Source organism: Parasteatoda tepidariorum, chromosome 8 (genome assembly GCF_982258835.1).
Source record: "Parasteatoda tepidariorum strain Cologne lab strain chromosome 8, Ptep-v5.0, whole genome shotgun sequence".
Classification (NCBI taxonomy): domain Eukaryota; kingdom Metazoa; phylum Arthropoda; class Arachnida; order Araneae; family Theridiidae; genus Parasteatoda; species Parasteatoda tepidariorum.
Window position 1 is genome coordinate 13,262,367 of NC_141762.1, and position 15,897 is coordinate 13,278,263.

Below are 15,897 nucleotides of genomic sequence, written 5' to 3' on the forward strand. Positions count from 1 at the left end.
CAGCCGACTCAATTTTCAGTTTACGACTATCAGTGCTCCAACTCCGTTCAACACAATCCTTGGGAGTAATTAGCCTTCGTTGAGGACTTTTTAATGGAACTAACCCGCATTTGGATTACATGATGGATCCATCGTTTATTGATTAATCCGGCTCCTTGCAAACAGCTGCCGTCAATTTGCTATGCGCCAGGCTATTTGGAAAAATTTTCAGTATTTTTAAAATTTTCTTAACATTTTTAAGGTTTATTGCAATGAGCACACATACGTTTAAGCTAATCGGAAAATGTATATATTCATTGCTAATTTATTTCAGGTCATTCATTTCATTGCTAATTTATTTTAGATTAGTTTATTTAATTAGCCTAATTATTTATTTCAGGAAGTTATCACAGTAGAGAAAACAATTTAAGTATGATTAGGCATAAGTGATCGCACACTTCCTAATTATCCTGAACCGAAGATTTTTCCTTAGCCGCGAACTTGCAATGAGCTGAGTTTATCAATCAGCCTATGACATATATCTACACATTATGTTTTTAAAACCTGAAGAAAATATATATATATATATATTTAGGAGACATGAAAATCTTTTAGAACTGGGCATGTATAAAAATACCTTATTTCAAGACAACAACAGATAATCAATTACAATCACAATATGAAAGAAATATTTTAATTTTAAATAATAAAAAAAAAACTATTTTTAAAAGTTGATCCTTACAGCACCAAAAATAAACACTCTTCTAATAGCTGATGCAAGATGCAAAAAAAAAAAAAGATAACAAAATAAAAGTCTAATGGCGAAACTGATTTATGAAACTACTTTTATATTTTTGCTGCATAAAAAAAGAGAGTTTTTGTTCCAGACTTGCGCCCCCAGTGATTCTTGACCTTGAAACTGGATTGGTCCTATCTGACAAGTTGCTTGAAGTGGTTTCGTTGGCCGGTATCCAAGAAAAAGCTAAATATCACTTTACTTTTTTGAGAGACCCAGGTTTCCTGTAAGAAGCATAAATTTCTGGATATTTATCAACAACAACAAAAAATATGTAGTTTGAAGGAAGAAAAAAACACGAAACAGCAAATGCATGCTAAAGTCACTATCTTCAAACACGGAGGAGCTCTGAGAAGTTCCAGATGCTTTGACATTACGCACTTTTAAGTTCAACAGAAATAACATTTCATTTTAGTTAAAAACTGAAAAAAAATATTTAATTGATAAATATTTAGTAAATAAAATTTTTTAAAAAAATGATAGTTCAAAAAATACCGGGAAATTTTTATATATTTCACGCACAACTATTATTTAAATAAAGAAAATTCTCACTAACTGTGTTTATAGTCCCGTTCTGAAGAATTAGAACAATAGGATTTACCCGCGCGCATGGACTTTATTTATAAATATTATAAATAAATACAATTCAAATAATAAATATTATCTCAAAATGTCCTCCATATTGTCAAAGTTCTATATGAATTGAATTCTAGAAATAAATTAAAACGTTTTAAATGTACTTGCTGAACTACTTCCTCGTGAACCACTTAAGTCATAACTTGAGTATCGTGTAACATATACGCTATTGCACGAAAAAGGTAAGCTCCGTTACCAATAAGAGGTATGCCAGTATGCGGCACCATAGCACTGTTTATGTTTCAATTTTCTACAACCATTTAAGAAAAAAAAAAAAAATAAATAAATCTAAATAATTATTTTGTAACTAAGTTTTTATTTCGATTACAATACAAAATTATTCGAATTGAATACTTTATGTATAACTAACAATTCAGCACAGCTGAAATCACTCAAGATTATGTAACAAAATTATTCTAACTGAATAGTTAATATTTAACTAATAATTCAACACTGTTGAAACTATCACTCAAGACTATTTAACAAAATTAATATAAATGAATACTTTACGTATAACAATTCAGCACAGCTGAAACTATCACTCAAGTCAAGACTATGTAACAAAATTAATATAATGAATACTTAACGTATAACTAACAATTCAGCCCAGCTGAAACTTTCACTCAAGACTATGTAACAAAATTAATCTAAATAGAGTTCACATATAGTTACTATAGTTTACATATAGTTATGCAGCATTAAATTATTACTTCAGGAAACCTGACAAAATGAATTATTATAATTGCCTTTGTGTTGTCCGAAAATATCTGCGTTTTCAGCGTCAAGTAAAAGAAATAAACATAGAAATAATTGTATTCAGCAGTTGAAAAGAATTAATTTGATTTCATCTTACTATCTCACGTAGTCGAACTAGGGTCGAAATTGCAATAGAGTCAACATTACCATGACCTTTTCAAAAATAGAATCCTTTGACGGTGCTAGGAACTTGGTCATCTGATCTATAATAGAAAATTCAAAAATCGTGTAATTTTTTCCCTTATATTTTACCGAAATTTCGTATAAAGTGAAAAATAAATAATGCATATTTTTGAACCAGATATACATTTTTTTCTATTTGCATTTGGTAATAAACAGAGAGGGGGGGGGGTGGAGAGAATTAAACAACTTAGGATAAAATAACTCGAAGAAAACGGTACTGTTTTTGTTAGTTCTGCTTGTTCCTGAGGTGTCTTTTTTAAAATCCAGCTGTTTAGTAATTAATATTCCACTTCAAATTTCTATAAATTCGAAGTATTTTTAGTAAGTATTGATTCATAATTTTACAGTCGAAAGCACCTTAAATAATTTTGATTCTGAATTCTGTCCACAAATGATATCTCTCTTAAAGAAATAACAAAAAGACAGAATACATAAAACAAAAACATTTGAAATAATATGTATTTATTGTATTTATTTATTTTGTCGTGCACGCATAATCATTATTATTGTCAAAACACTAAGCTTTAAAATGAAAGTTAAACTATAATCAATAACACAGTGTTTCGTTTCTGTTATGCTAATATATGTTTAAGTAATGAAACATGACATTTTATGGCAAGGAGAGTACAGGGTTAAAATATTTAAAAAAATAAGTCATTTATGTACGGCTCTTAATTGAAAGCACCTAAAATAATGTTACTTGATTACAAACTTCATTCGCTTCAAAAATATACAAATAGGAAACAACAGTCGACACGTTCATAGCTCTCAAAAACAGGCGCTGGTTTTCAAGACTTGCCCAACCTTGAATGAGAAGAAACAGGCGTGATTTGAAATACAAAGCATAAAGTTGACAACAAAAAAATGAAGAAATAAGGGTGGAAAACAAAACTATTAAAATCACAGTAGCCGAGAGAGAAAAAATATAAAAAAACAACTAGAAAAACCACAGCGGACGAGAGAGGCAAATCAGGGTAAAATGTATTTCCACACGCTGTGGAGAGAAAGTGAGGAACTGATGTTGTTAACCAGGGAATCAGAATTCATATGAATGAAACAAGATTCCAGGGCTTCCAGATGAGCTGATGCAACTGCGGTTGAAATAATTTTGGCATTGTCGAAGTGGAATTTATGCCCAAATTTCGAAAATGATGATTTCTCGTATTCTTGATAACAGACGTAACATCTTAAATAAGTTAGCTATCTTATTTGATTGGAATCACTTTTAATAAACTTTAAATCGAAATTCCATAGTTTGCAAGCACCTTAAAAAAGTTAGGATTCGGAATTTTAAAATTGAAAGCATCTTTAAATAGTACCCAGATAAAAAAAGAAAAATCCAACGTTAAATAAGTTATGATGCAAAATTTTGTCCTTTACTAAGTTTTGATACAGAATTTTGTCCTTAAACAAGTTTTGATACAGAATTTTGTTCTTAAATAAATTTTGTCCTTAATTAAGTTTTGACACAGAATCTTGTCTTTAACTAAGTTTTGATGCAGAATTTTGTCCTTAAATAACTTTTGATACAGAATCTAGTCCTTAACTAAGCTTCGATACAAAATTTTGTTCTTAAATAAGTTTTGATACAGAATTTTGTCCTTAACTAAGTTTTGATGCAGAATTATGTCCTTTAATAAGTTTTTATACAGAATCTAGTCCTTAACTAAGTTTTGATACAGAATCTAGTACATAACTAAGTTTTGATGCAGAATTTTGTCCATAAACAAATTTTGATACAAAATTTTGTCCCTAACTAAGTTTTGATACAAAATTTTGTCCTTAAATAAGTTTTGATACAAAATTTTATTCTTAAATAAGTTTTGATCATCAAAATAATGAAGAAAAAGATACATCAGTTTTCTCTCAAAGTGCTTGTACTTAAAGGAAGCTATGTAACTCCCCTCTTTTCAATCGAAAGTGGTAAATTTTATTTCTATCTCAATTACACAATCGAAGATATAAACAGAGGATTTATATATTTCACCCATTTTAGACCCCTTGAGGCAAGGTCAAAAAGCTTATATAAATTCTTATTGCAAACCACCCCAATCAGAGGTGTGGGTTTTTTTTATTTTTACAAGGAAAGCCTTCAATAGAAAAAGATGAGGGTAAAATAAGGGGGCCCCCAAACAGTCTGCCTGGTTAGCCAACCATCACGAAGCTATGTTTCATTATAATTTCCCATGGTTGCGCCCCTTTACTCGTCAAAATTTATAGCTGACAGTAAGGGCCGGTGCCCTAAAAATTGAGAGCAGCTTTCACGCAGGGTTGGCGTTCGATTGGAATAGGGATGATGAGAGTTGTTGCCAAAAGGCACATGTCTGCTAAAGTGCGTCACTGCATTTACAGCTGTCAATCATTTTCTGGTGGAAGGAAAAAATTGAGATTGTATTCTAATTCAGGGGAGGATGTGCATTTATTCAGTTGTGTGTAACGGTCGTGGGTGTCAATCGAACGTATTGGTAAATTCCTGTCTCTGACAATATTAAAGAAGAAGAAAAAAATTATACCCGAACTTCTTAGCTAAAACAGCGAATGCGCAGCAAAAAATTTTGCTCTTAAAGAAAAGGAGAATGCAACACTGTACTTTCTTTAAAAAAAAATAATAATAACAACCGTTTAACAATAATATCAATAATTTGAATTAGCGTACAGTAATATCGATATCAACGTTGAACAGTAATATAGATAATAACGTTGAACAGAAATATCGATAATTTGAATTAGTGTACAGTAATAGTGATAATAACGTAGAACAGTAATTTCGATAATTTATATCAGTGCACAGTAATATCAATAATAACATCGAACAATAATATCGATAATTTGAAATCGTGAATTTATTTAATTTTGGACTCATTATTAATACCTAAAATTTAAAGTTTTTATTCTAGAGTAATTTACGAGAATTCCATCAATAAAACACAGCTCACGAACATACGAACATTATTTTTTCTAAAAAGGACACAAACACTTATCTTATTTAGAATCGAAATAGAAGAAAATTTTGGCGAATTGGAAATTGTACGAAAATGGCTCTCTAGTCATTAAATAAGTGTATCAAGCATGATTAACACATTAAATTTGTTAACACCTACAATTTTAAAGTTTTGATTCTAAAGTAATTTACGAGAATTCCATCAATAAAACACAGCCACAACCAGACAAACATTATTTTCACAAATGATTATGCAAGGACTTATCTTTTATAGAATTGAACTAGATGAAAATCGTCGTGTATGAAAAATTTATGTACGAAAAGGGCTCTTATCAAAAAATTAGTGCACCTAGCTTTATTAATACCTAGAATTTGAAGCTTTGATACAAAGGCAATTTTAGAAAATCCCATAAATATAAAACTGCACATAAACGGTCAAACATTGTGCAAAAAGTGAATATACAAGCAATTATTTATTATGAAACGAACTAGAAGGATTAAAAAACAATTTTGTTCGAAACGGCTCGATTGTCAGTAAATAATATTAAGGTTTGTTAATAACTAAAACCTAATTTTGATTTTAAGGTAGGTCACAAAACCTCATTAGTGAAATATAAATACATAAAATTTGGCTTAAAACAGAGTATACACATGTTTGAAAAATAAAAATGGTATATTACGATATACGTAATGTTAAATTTTTTAAATTAATTTATGCTCATATTAAAAAAAAAGGGTTTTTTTTCATCTCAAATACCCTATACGCTTATCAATAAATCATTTAAAATGTCAAAATATTGCATAATTTCATGAGGTATATCATCAACCTCTCAGTTCAGTCTCATTATTAATTATGTTTCTACAAACTACTCATAACTGTTTCCAGTTAAGCTTTTCGTGTTATTATTTTACTTAACACACAAATAAAATATCTGAAACTAGAGGAAAGAAAGTTGTACGAAAAAAAAAGAAAGAAAAATGGCACAAAAAAAATGAAGCAAGGTTTATCTCATGCTGAAAGTTCGGCACGTTTTTTGGATCTTCGCCAAAACCGGCGTTAATGAAAGAGAAGATCTCTCTTTTTTTCCTTCATTGATGATTAGAGTTGATAAAAAGGTTTGATTAAAATATTATTTTTAAGCCCAAATCACCTCCTTTAGTGTTGTTTATTAAACTTAAGTCTTTGATAAAAAAAAAAAAAAATTTGTAAGATTATGTTTAACTTTGATAACAGAAAAAAAAATGTTTATTGCTCAGTTTATCAATCGATTATTACAAAAGAAGTAAATGATTCAGATACGTAAAATTTTTCATAGTATTCTTGTTTCATACATGTAACCCAGTAATTACAGAAAAAAGGAGTGTTTCTTTTAAAAAATTAATAACCAAGGTATTTTTGGAAAATAAGCTTGTGCATCTATGTTGCTACTTTTTGCTTTTCTCTCGCTGTTGGAAAAAATCGTCTGCCAGAAATGTTTATTCTTATTCTATTCGAACAGAAAGGCGTATTTTTGTTACGATTTTTAGGTATAATTTCCATTGCTTGTTAATGAATTGACTTGTTAAAAATAAAATTCTCCAAACCACTGTGGGGGAAACCCAAGACTCGGCGGAACACTATATTGCTGGGAGCGATTTTTCTTAATTGAAGTTTTTCAGGGAAAATCGGGAATGCACATTTGTTGTCCGAACAAAACTTTCTTTTCCACAATATTCCCAGAAAATAAAAATGTACGCATATTTATAGTGCATTGTTTATAGATATATTTATAGGGCATTGTTCTGTAACTATACAATAAGAAACTATTTTTCGACTATTACACTAAAAATATTTTTTTCAAAGTGTTAAAACAGAACAACTATACTTTTTTTAAAATGAAACTAATTTTTTTCTGTTCAAGTTCGTGAATTTCACAAATATTGTCTATTGCTAATACGAAAATTTGAAACATGCCGTTGAATTTTGAATTAGTTTCATTATTAGTTAAGTGAAAGTAGATGAATCGCCAAACCTTGAAAAACGTTGCACAGCCTTCTTTTTGCTTGCTTTCGTAAATCGTGTGAAATAAGAAAAACATAACTTGTTGAATAATCAATGAATAAGAAGAAGAAAAATGGTCATCTGTGTCTCATCTGCGTCAAAGGATTAATAAGAAAAACCAAAAAAAGTTTTGAAAAATATCGCGATACATTGTTAAATATCGATATTTATTTGACAATGTATTACGATATTAAAACTAGTCATTTATCGGTTATACAGATCAAGGCTAATGTTGGCGACAACTCAGAAAACTAGTCGAGTATCAAGAAATATTTTGGTTTGAAGGAATTTCTATTTGTTGAGGAGGTTTAATGAATCACCATGAATTGAAAAGGATATTGATTGACGTATTTAAAATTGCCCATATACACGGTGCGTAGCCAAATTATTCAACAAAAAATAAGCACCTTTTAAGCACTCAAATAATATTTTCAAGCACTTTAAAAAAATATCATAATTTGGCAGGGTTGGAAAGTTTTTGACAATAGACTGTTTTATCTTGTTTTAACCATTATGTCAGAAAAAGAAGAAGAAAAAAAACTTTTGCCATTGTTTTTGACAATTTTCAGAAATCATGAAATTTTGAATCATGAAAAATGAATGGCGTTTTCATACGCTACGAACTGACTATACACAGAAATAGATTGGGGTTGAATTAATTATGAAAACGTTGAATAGAACAATGTGAACAGTGTCCTTTTGCATAATTCGAAGCGAAAATCATCATAGGAAAGGAAAAATCTCATTTTGAAGAAGGAAAAATTAAGCACTTTTTGAAAACACCCAATGAAAAAAGCACCTTTAAGGGCTTTTAAAAAACGAAAATAAGCACCTTTAAGCACTTTTTACGCACCCTGATATATTATTCCAGTGTGATGCAGATATTAAGCAACAGAAACTGCTTTAATGAGGAATTAAATTCGATAAGTAATGAAAATATTTTATTTCAGAAATATGGAAATCTAAAGTAAACGATTTATAAATAAATAAATAAAAAAGTTTTAAAGTCAATTCCTTACTTAGGTCAACAAAGATAATTTTTTATTTAATTTGTTTTTTTAATTAATAAAAATTATAACGAGTGTGCACCAACAATAGGAATTGAAAAATTAATTAATTAATTAATATTTTTAAAAAACTGTATTAGCATCAAGTGTCATACACTACAAGTTTAAAAAAATATAGGAAGATATAGGAAGTTATAGATATAGGAATAGTTATAGATATAGATGTAGGAAGTTATAGATATAGGAAGTTATAGATATAGGAATAGTTATAGATATAGATATAGGAAGTTATAGATATAGGAATAGTTATAGATATAGATATAGGAAGTTATAGATATAGATATAGGAAGTTATAGATATAGATATAGGAAGTTATAGATATAGGAATAGATATAGATATAGGAAGTTATAGATATAGATATAGGAAGTTATAGATATAGATATAGGAAGTTATAGATATAGGAATAGATATAGGAAGTTATAGATATAGGAATAGATATAGGAAGTTATAGATATAGGAATAGATATAGGAAGTTATAGATATAGGAAGAGTGAGTGTGAACTAATAGTAGGAATTGAAAAAAAAAAGTAATTCATTTTTGTGCACATATAAATTAATAAATTTAGAAAATGGCCCGAGGGGTGTGACTGCAGGTCTTAACCCCAGACACCTCCATCCACTAAAAAATCAAAAATGCAAGTATCATATATGTATATCAGTGTTTCCCAAACTTATAACTCTCGTGTCTTTCTAAATTTTTCGTAACGCTGCGTACCACGAACAAAAACTGAAACAAATAAATAAATAAATTGCACGAAAGTTAAAATTTACAACTGGCTATTTATTAACAACACTGTTTATTAACTGTTAACTCTGCAAAAAATAGCCAATAGAAAAATACGTTATCGTAAATGTTCATGGCTAGCTTTGTTTTTAAATAAAAATTTTTGAAATTTTCGTTTGTTGCAAGATATTTCGCATAAGAACACGTACCTCCACTAAACTGTTTCCGTACCCCTGGAGGTACGCTTACCACACTTTGGGAAACACTGAAAATGGATTAAATAAGATAATAGTTTGGGTTTTAAGATGTTAGAAAATATGTTATACATATTTCAGCATGACAGCGCCTATAAACGCTACGTACTATAATATATTTACAGCCAGTAAGTGCAATCTGGGCTATAAATGTGCTTTTTTTAATAGTATAAAACTGATGAAGACTTACTGCCAAACCATAAGTCTTGTTGAAAGCTTGATCATTACCATTAAAGCTTTCACAACCTGAGGACATTGAACTTAAAAAACAATAACAATGTGTTTTTTTTTCTATCTGTTGCCTTTTACAGAATCTACAGACATCGACCAAAATCACTGCACTTTCATTTTTAACCTCTTGTGGAGTGAGGAAATTTTGACTACGGTTTCTCAACTTTATTTTTCGCCTTTGTTTTTCTGAAAGAAGGTTATGATCACATGACCTTAGCCCACCCCTTCTATACATATACTGCAGCGCTTTAAAATAATTTATTAACTCGATTTTGAGCAATACCTCTTCCTCGAAACCCAAGCCAATGTAAAGCCTAGGAGTTGTTTGTAATTATTCGAGAATTCCAAAACTTATTCTGCTTGGTTCCTGACTCTTGACGCAAGCAGAAGTATTTTTTCGAAAAATAGAAATGAATTTTTCTTTTCCTCTCGTCCCTTTTCTACAAAATTTGAGAATTTCAAAACCTATTCTGCTTGGTTCCTGACTCTTGACGCAAACAGAAGTATTCTTTCAAAATATAGAAATGAATTTTTTCTTTCCCTCTCGTCCTTTTTCTACAAAATTTGAGAATTTCAAAACCTATTCTGCTTGGTTTCTGACTCTTGACGCAAACAGAAGTATTCTTTCAAAATATAGAAATGAATTTTTCTTTCCCTCTCGTCCTTTTTCTACAAAATTTGAGAATTTCAAAACCTATTGGTTCCTGACTCTTGACGCAAACAGAAGTATTTTTTCGAAAAATAGAAATGAATTTTTTCTTTCCCTCTCATCCTTTTTCTAAACAGTTTGAGAATTTCAAAACCTATTCTGCTTGGTTCCTGACTCAAACAGAAGAATTCTTTCGAAAGTTAGAAACATTTTTTTTCCCTTTCGTCCCTTTTCAAAATAATTTGATTGAAAGTGAATAACTTGGGACACAGTATATTTATAAGCCACTCTATCAGAAAACAAAACGATTTGCATGTCATCAATAAGATGTCTCTGTGTGTTCACCTATTCTCTTGTGGAAATAGGAGATGACCCAGTAGAGATGGTTGAGATGAGCTCAGGAGGTCTGAGCCCGTAGAAGTTTAGACCGAACACGAGATAAAAGTGTGAACTTCACTCGGCCTTTGATGTCTTTACTTTATTTACGTTGCACAAGAGCTGCACAATGGGCTATTAACGATGGTCTGAGAAACATCCCTGAGGATGATCCTAACACATGCCATCACAATTTTGTGAATCCACTTCCTCAAATTAGACATAGGAAGGAAAGTTTCTCCAGATCTCTGCACCCATGGTACTGTTCAGATACAGACCACAGGATTTTCGATTCCGCAGATTTTACGTGCACATATATCGATCGCATCTTGGGTAGTGGAGTTTCGGAATTCAGGAACTCCGGCCCGGAGTCCGATTTTCTGACCACTGTGCTACATTGATGCCTATACAAAAAAAATTAGTAAATTAAAAGCTTTCCCATCGCTAACCTGTGAAAGAAAAATAGAAGTGAAAAACTGTAACTTCAAGATGACTAAAACAAAAATTAAAATCTTAAGCTATTTAAAAAAATATTTGACAAATAGTGCTAGCCCCACAAAGCAAAAGAACCGAACAGAAGTAGCAGATCACTTTTAATTTTTATACCTTATAAATTTTTAATATTTTATAAATGGATCACACAAATGTTGTTTAAAAGTAGTAAAAAAGTTTATGAAAATTTTATCATGAATCCGAGACTGAAACCTTATTTCAGTAATTGAGCCCGAACCCGTGTTGAACCAGGCTCAACTTCGGACTCTCCAGTCTCATTTCTACTGCCTGGAAGAAACAGACTGAGCAAACCTTGGCCTGCACAAGGCTGTAGTGTTACTGAAGAAGAATATTATTTCATAATTGGTGAACAGCAAATCTTTTTTGCAGGCGAAGGTTCATTACCACGAAATTTAATTTAACTGTAAAATGTTGGTAATGATTATATTGAATTATATAATATGGAATTGTAATGATTTGTAACTGATTTAGTTACAGAATCTGCAATTCGGAGCCAAACTCAAACAGTATTACATATATCAACGTGTTGGAAAATTTGAGGGTTGGTTTTCAAAGGCTTTGTAGTCATGTGAAGTGATGCTCTTTTGCGAATAATATGCTATTTTTATAACTGCTTTGAGTTTTCAACAATTAATAACTCATGGCTGTTAGGACAAGTTTAGTCTATGTAAAGCTGCTCTGTCTATGCTTATTCTGCAAATAGCGCAAAACGTCAATATGGAGAAAAGTTACAGTTAAGTGAAAATGAAAAGCGTTTGTGGTATAATTTTTTAATAATTTAAAAACTTACTCCAATGCTGCATTATCTGGGCTCATAAAAATTTGCAGAAACTGAGAATAAAGCTTTGGTTTTGATAATTTTCTTAAAGGTGGACAAATGTCGCCAAATTGGCGATTTTTAAAAAAGTTTGATACATTTTTAAAATATTTGACTTACTTGTTCTTTCTAAAGGTTAGCCAGTTTTAACAGTATCTTTTTTTTTATTTTCCTTAGCGACAGAGCTTCGTAAAACCGTATTAGATTGTTTTTGGGTTCTATCGTGAATTTTACTTTGATAATACGCTTACCTCTATGGCGAAATCTTCGGTTATATAGGTACCATAATTGTTGATATGTATTGTATCTACTTGGGGTATAATTTGTTATTTCATTTATGTCAATTATTAAATAAATTGCTGCTATTTTCGTTATTCGTCGTTATTAACATTGCAATCACAAATTATATCTCGTCGTGTATTGGGTCCAAACAACAAACTAAAGGTAGCGGTGTTATAAACTCTAAGTAAAGAACGCAATATATATACATATAAGTAAAGATAAAAGGAAAAAAAGATAACTTAAGTACCTCATGGTCGTGGAATCGGTATAAAATCGTAGATTTACTAGATAAAAAGCTTGGTGAAATCTTATGATAATCCGTTGGTCACAGCTTTTATACTTGCTAACTGAGAGTAGACGCCATTTTTTTTTTTTTTTTTTTTTTAAATTTATGTCTTGTGTTATTTTCCTTATAACATCAGAAAGTGTTGTATCAATCTTAGATATTTTATTTCAGCTTTTCTTCGAAATATCTGAAGATTTTAAGGCTTCCTTAACCAAATCAGGTTATAAGATTTGGTTAGCAGAATTGGTTTTAAGCTTTTCAGACAGCAAAATAAAGTTATGGGATTCAGACAGAGAAATAAGTTTTAGTATGAGGATTTCATTAAGCGAAATATGTTTAAGAATTTCACTGAACAAAATAAGTAACATAATTATTAAATAATATAAGTGATTTTAAGCGTTTCAGACAGCAAAATAAGTTATAGGAATAGGTTTTAAAGGATCCAGAAAGCAGAATAAGTTATAGTATGAGGATTTAAGGATTTCATAATGCGGAATACGTTTAAGGATTTCACTGCACAAAATACGAAACAGAATTAGGTTTTATGGTTTTCATTAAAGAAATCAAGGTTTCATAAAGCAAAATATGTTATAGTATTATGTCACAATAGCTTCATTAAGCGAAAAAGCCTTTACTATTAGATTTTGAAGTTTTCATTAAGCAAAATTGTTGAAAATAATTAACCAATGTCACTTTTAAAAATAACAATAACAACACAGGTGATAAAGTTTGTTAAGTAGTGTTTCATTAATTCAACCAAATAATTCTAAAAAAACGGACAGAATTCCAATTTTTTTTTCTCCAAAAAAATAAATAACGAAACAAGAATACGAAATCTTAAATACTTGACATGATTTTCGCAATAATATAAGCGAAATTACTTGAATAAAAGATAGATTTTGCGAAATAATAACAATAATATACTATGCAAAAAACATAACTAAATAAAAGAAGATTATAATCTCGAAACCAACCAGGTAAAGAAGATTGACAAGACAGCTTAGTAGTCTAAAAGTGATAAGAGTTTTTTGAATGCTGTGACACCTATCAATTCTATAAAATAAACAAAATGGCTACGCAAAGCTGCTGATTTGGAACGTTTGCTTTTTATTAAACGTTTTACTACATTTTGTTTTTTCTTATATAGTTGAAATCTTTTTTAACTTTAATTCACTTTTGCAGAACGATAATTTGCATCATCAAATGTAAAATTTGTCTAAAACCGGTTTAAAAATAACGAATATTAGAAAGACAAGAACGATATTTGAGAATTGTGTGAAGTGCATTACAGCAAAGTGGATTTTTACTTTAAAATAAAAGATTAATTTTTTCTGTTATAATTTTTTGGTTTTTAAACCAGTTCTGTTGCAAAATAAGAATAAATTAATAAAGTTAAATAATTCGACAAGAGTGTCCTTAACTTCTAAAAAGAATCAAGGGTCGTGATTACTTTACTAAATAATATTCTTGATAAATTAAATTAAAATGTTAGTTTAATTTGAGTAGATTTAAATACAAACCACGTAAGCTTTTGTTACTCTTGGCTTGAAAATATCAATGTTATCCACCTTAGAAAATGCTTTTTGAAAAAAAAAAAGTTTGTGAAAATATACTTTTACTGTACTACTAATTTATATACTTTTTTGTAAAATATGCTTAACCAAAAAAATATACTTCTATGCAATTTCTTTGCTATATTTATATTTCATTGAATAAATATTCTTTTTGGGGGAAAATATCAGTAACTTGATTAAATCTGCACATGAATTTTAAAATTTCATTGTAAATTTTGTTTTATTACATTTATAACTTTCACAATGATATTATTCTTTGTGGAAATGATGTTGGGACTTATCCCGATGGTTTAGTTAGACTGTGGTCCAAAGTAGAGCACTACAAGTAGTGGAACTACTGTAGTCGCTACTTTTTTTCGTAGTTTTTTTTTTTTTTTTCAATGGCGGGCACTTGGAACTACAGTCGTCCCCACTTATTCGCCCCTCGGATAATCGAATAACCCGCTTATAGGAATAAAATTTAATGGAACCAAATCATTTTATATTTAACTAATGTTAAACTTCCCCGTTTAAACGGTTATCTGTTGTTTTTTGTCCCCACTTAATCGCATAAAGAAGTGGTACTAAAATGAAAAAAATTTGTTAATTATAGAGAAATATTTCACCAGCTGAAATGGAATTTCCCTTTTTCACTTAAGATAAGGATACAGTAGGTGGTCATTTCAATAGGAACTTCTTATTCATTATAGTATGTGTTTGGGATGAAGTTGAAAAATTAATCAAATCTTGCTGCCAGTTATACATTGAAGTAAACGAAGGGGGTTTTACCCCTCTTTGACTTACTTCACTCACTCATCATTTAGTATGTAAAAAAGGGATAGAGTGATTAGTTTTTAGGTCAAGACTTGTGGCCCCCTCTTGATGGCCCCCTCTTTCTCTTAAGTAGAATAATTGCTTAATCCAGTGAATAATTTTGAGTTTGTTGCAAGTTGAGCGCAAAAAAAAATTCTTTAAATTAATCGGAAAAAAACAATGAATCTTAGAAACAATAAATTTTTAAAAAAATCCCCAACTTAAATAGCGCCTTAATTAGGAATTTCTCAAGTTTCAACGATAAAAAAAAAAAATCTGAATGTGTTTGAAAGGAATACTTACAAGTCATGAAATTTTTTGTAGAAACTAAAAGGGAATATCTAATTTTGATAAATTAACGAATTAAACGGGTATAAAAAACAGTCTTCAATTATAGAATTTTTCGGATGGGATAAAATAATATTTTCGTTCCTACATGATGCTTTTTGCTAACATTGATTTATTTTTATGTAACCTTAAATGACATTTTATAATGATACTAAGGCAGAAAGTTTTAATTATAATTATTTATTGATCACAAAACTGAGTTTATTTAATCAAATACAATTAAAAAATAAAATTTGGCAAAAACTCAGGATTAAAGATTGAATATAGCACTCCCCTTTTAATCGAATAACCCGCTTAATAGCATAGATTTGGCTGGAACCGATGGTATTCCTTTAAGCGGGGTTGACTGTATTGTCCATTGGCCGCAGAAAGTGCCAGAACTGCTAACTCTCTTATCGTGACTCAGTGGGCAGCCGTGGCTTGCAGCGTCCCCAACGTCACTCTACCACAACCCGTTTATAGGGCGGGTCACATTCACACACAAAGGAGAAAGGACATAGAACACAGATAGAGAAAAAGAAACATCCATGCCTTGCCCGGGATTCGAATCCAGAATCTTTCTGATGCAAGGACAGTTCCCTGCCCTCTACACAGGCCGGTCGGCAACTTAGCTCAACTTTAACACGCCATTTTGCTTATAAACGATCAGCTG

General features: G+C 30.2%; 1 long non-coding RNA gene across 1 annotated transcript in view; it reads right to left on the reverse strand.

The window, feature by feature from the left end:
• Positions 1-579: 579 nt before the first annotated feature.
• Positions 580-15,897, reverse strand: part of LOC139425543 (uncharacterized) — a 41,718-nt gene continuing 26,400 nt past the window's right edge. The window contains exons 2-3 of the long non-coding RNA XR_011636747.2: positions 2,265-2,370; positions 580-999 (exon numbers count right to left, since the gene is read on the reverse strand). This is a non-coding gene — a long non-coding RNA (uncharacterized LOC139425543). The remainder of the gene's footprint in view (positions 1,000-2,264; positions 2,371-15,897) is intronic.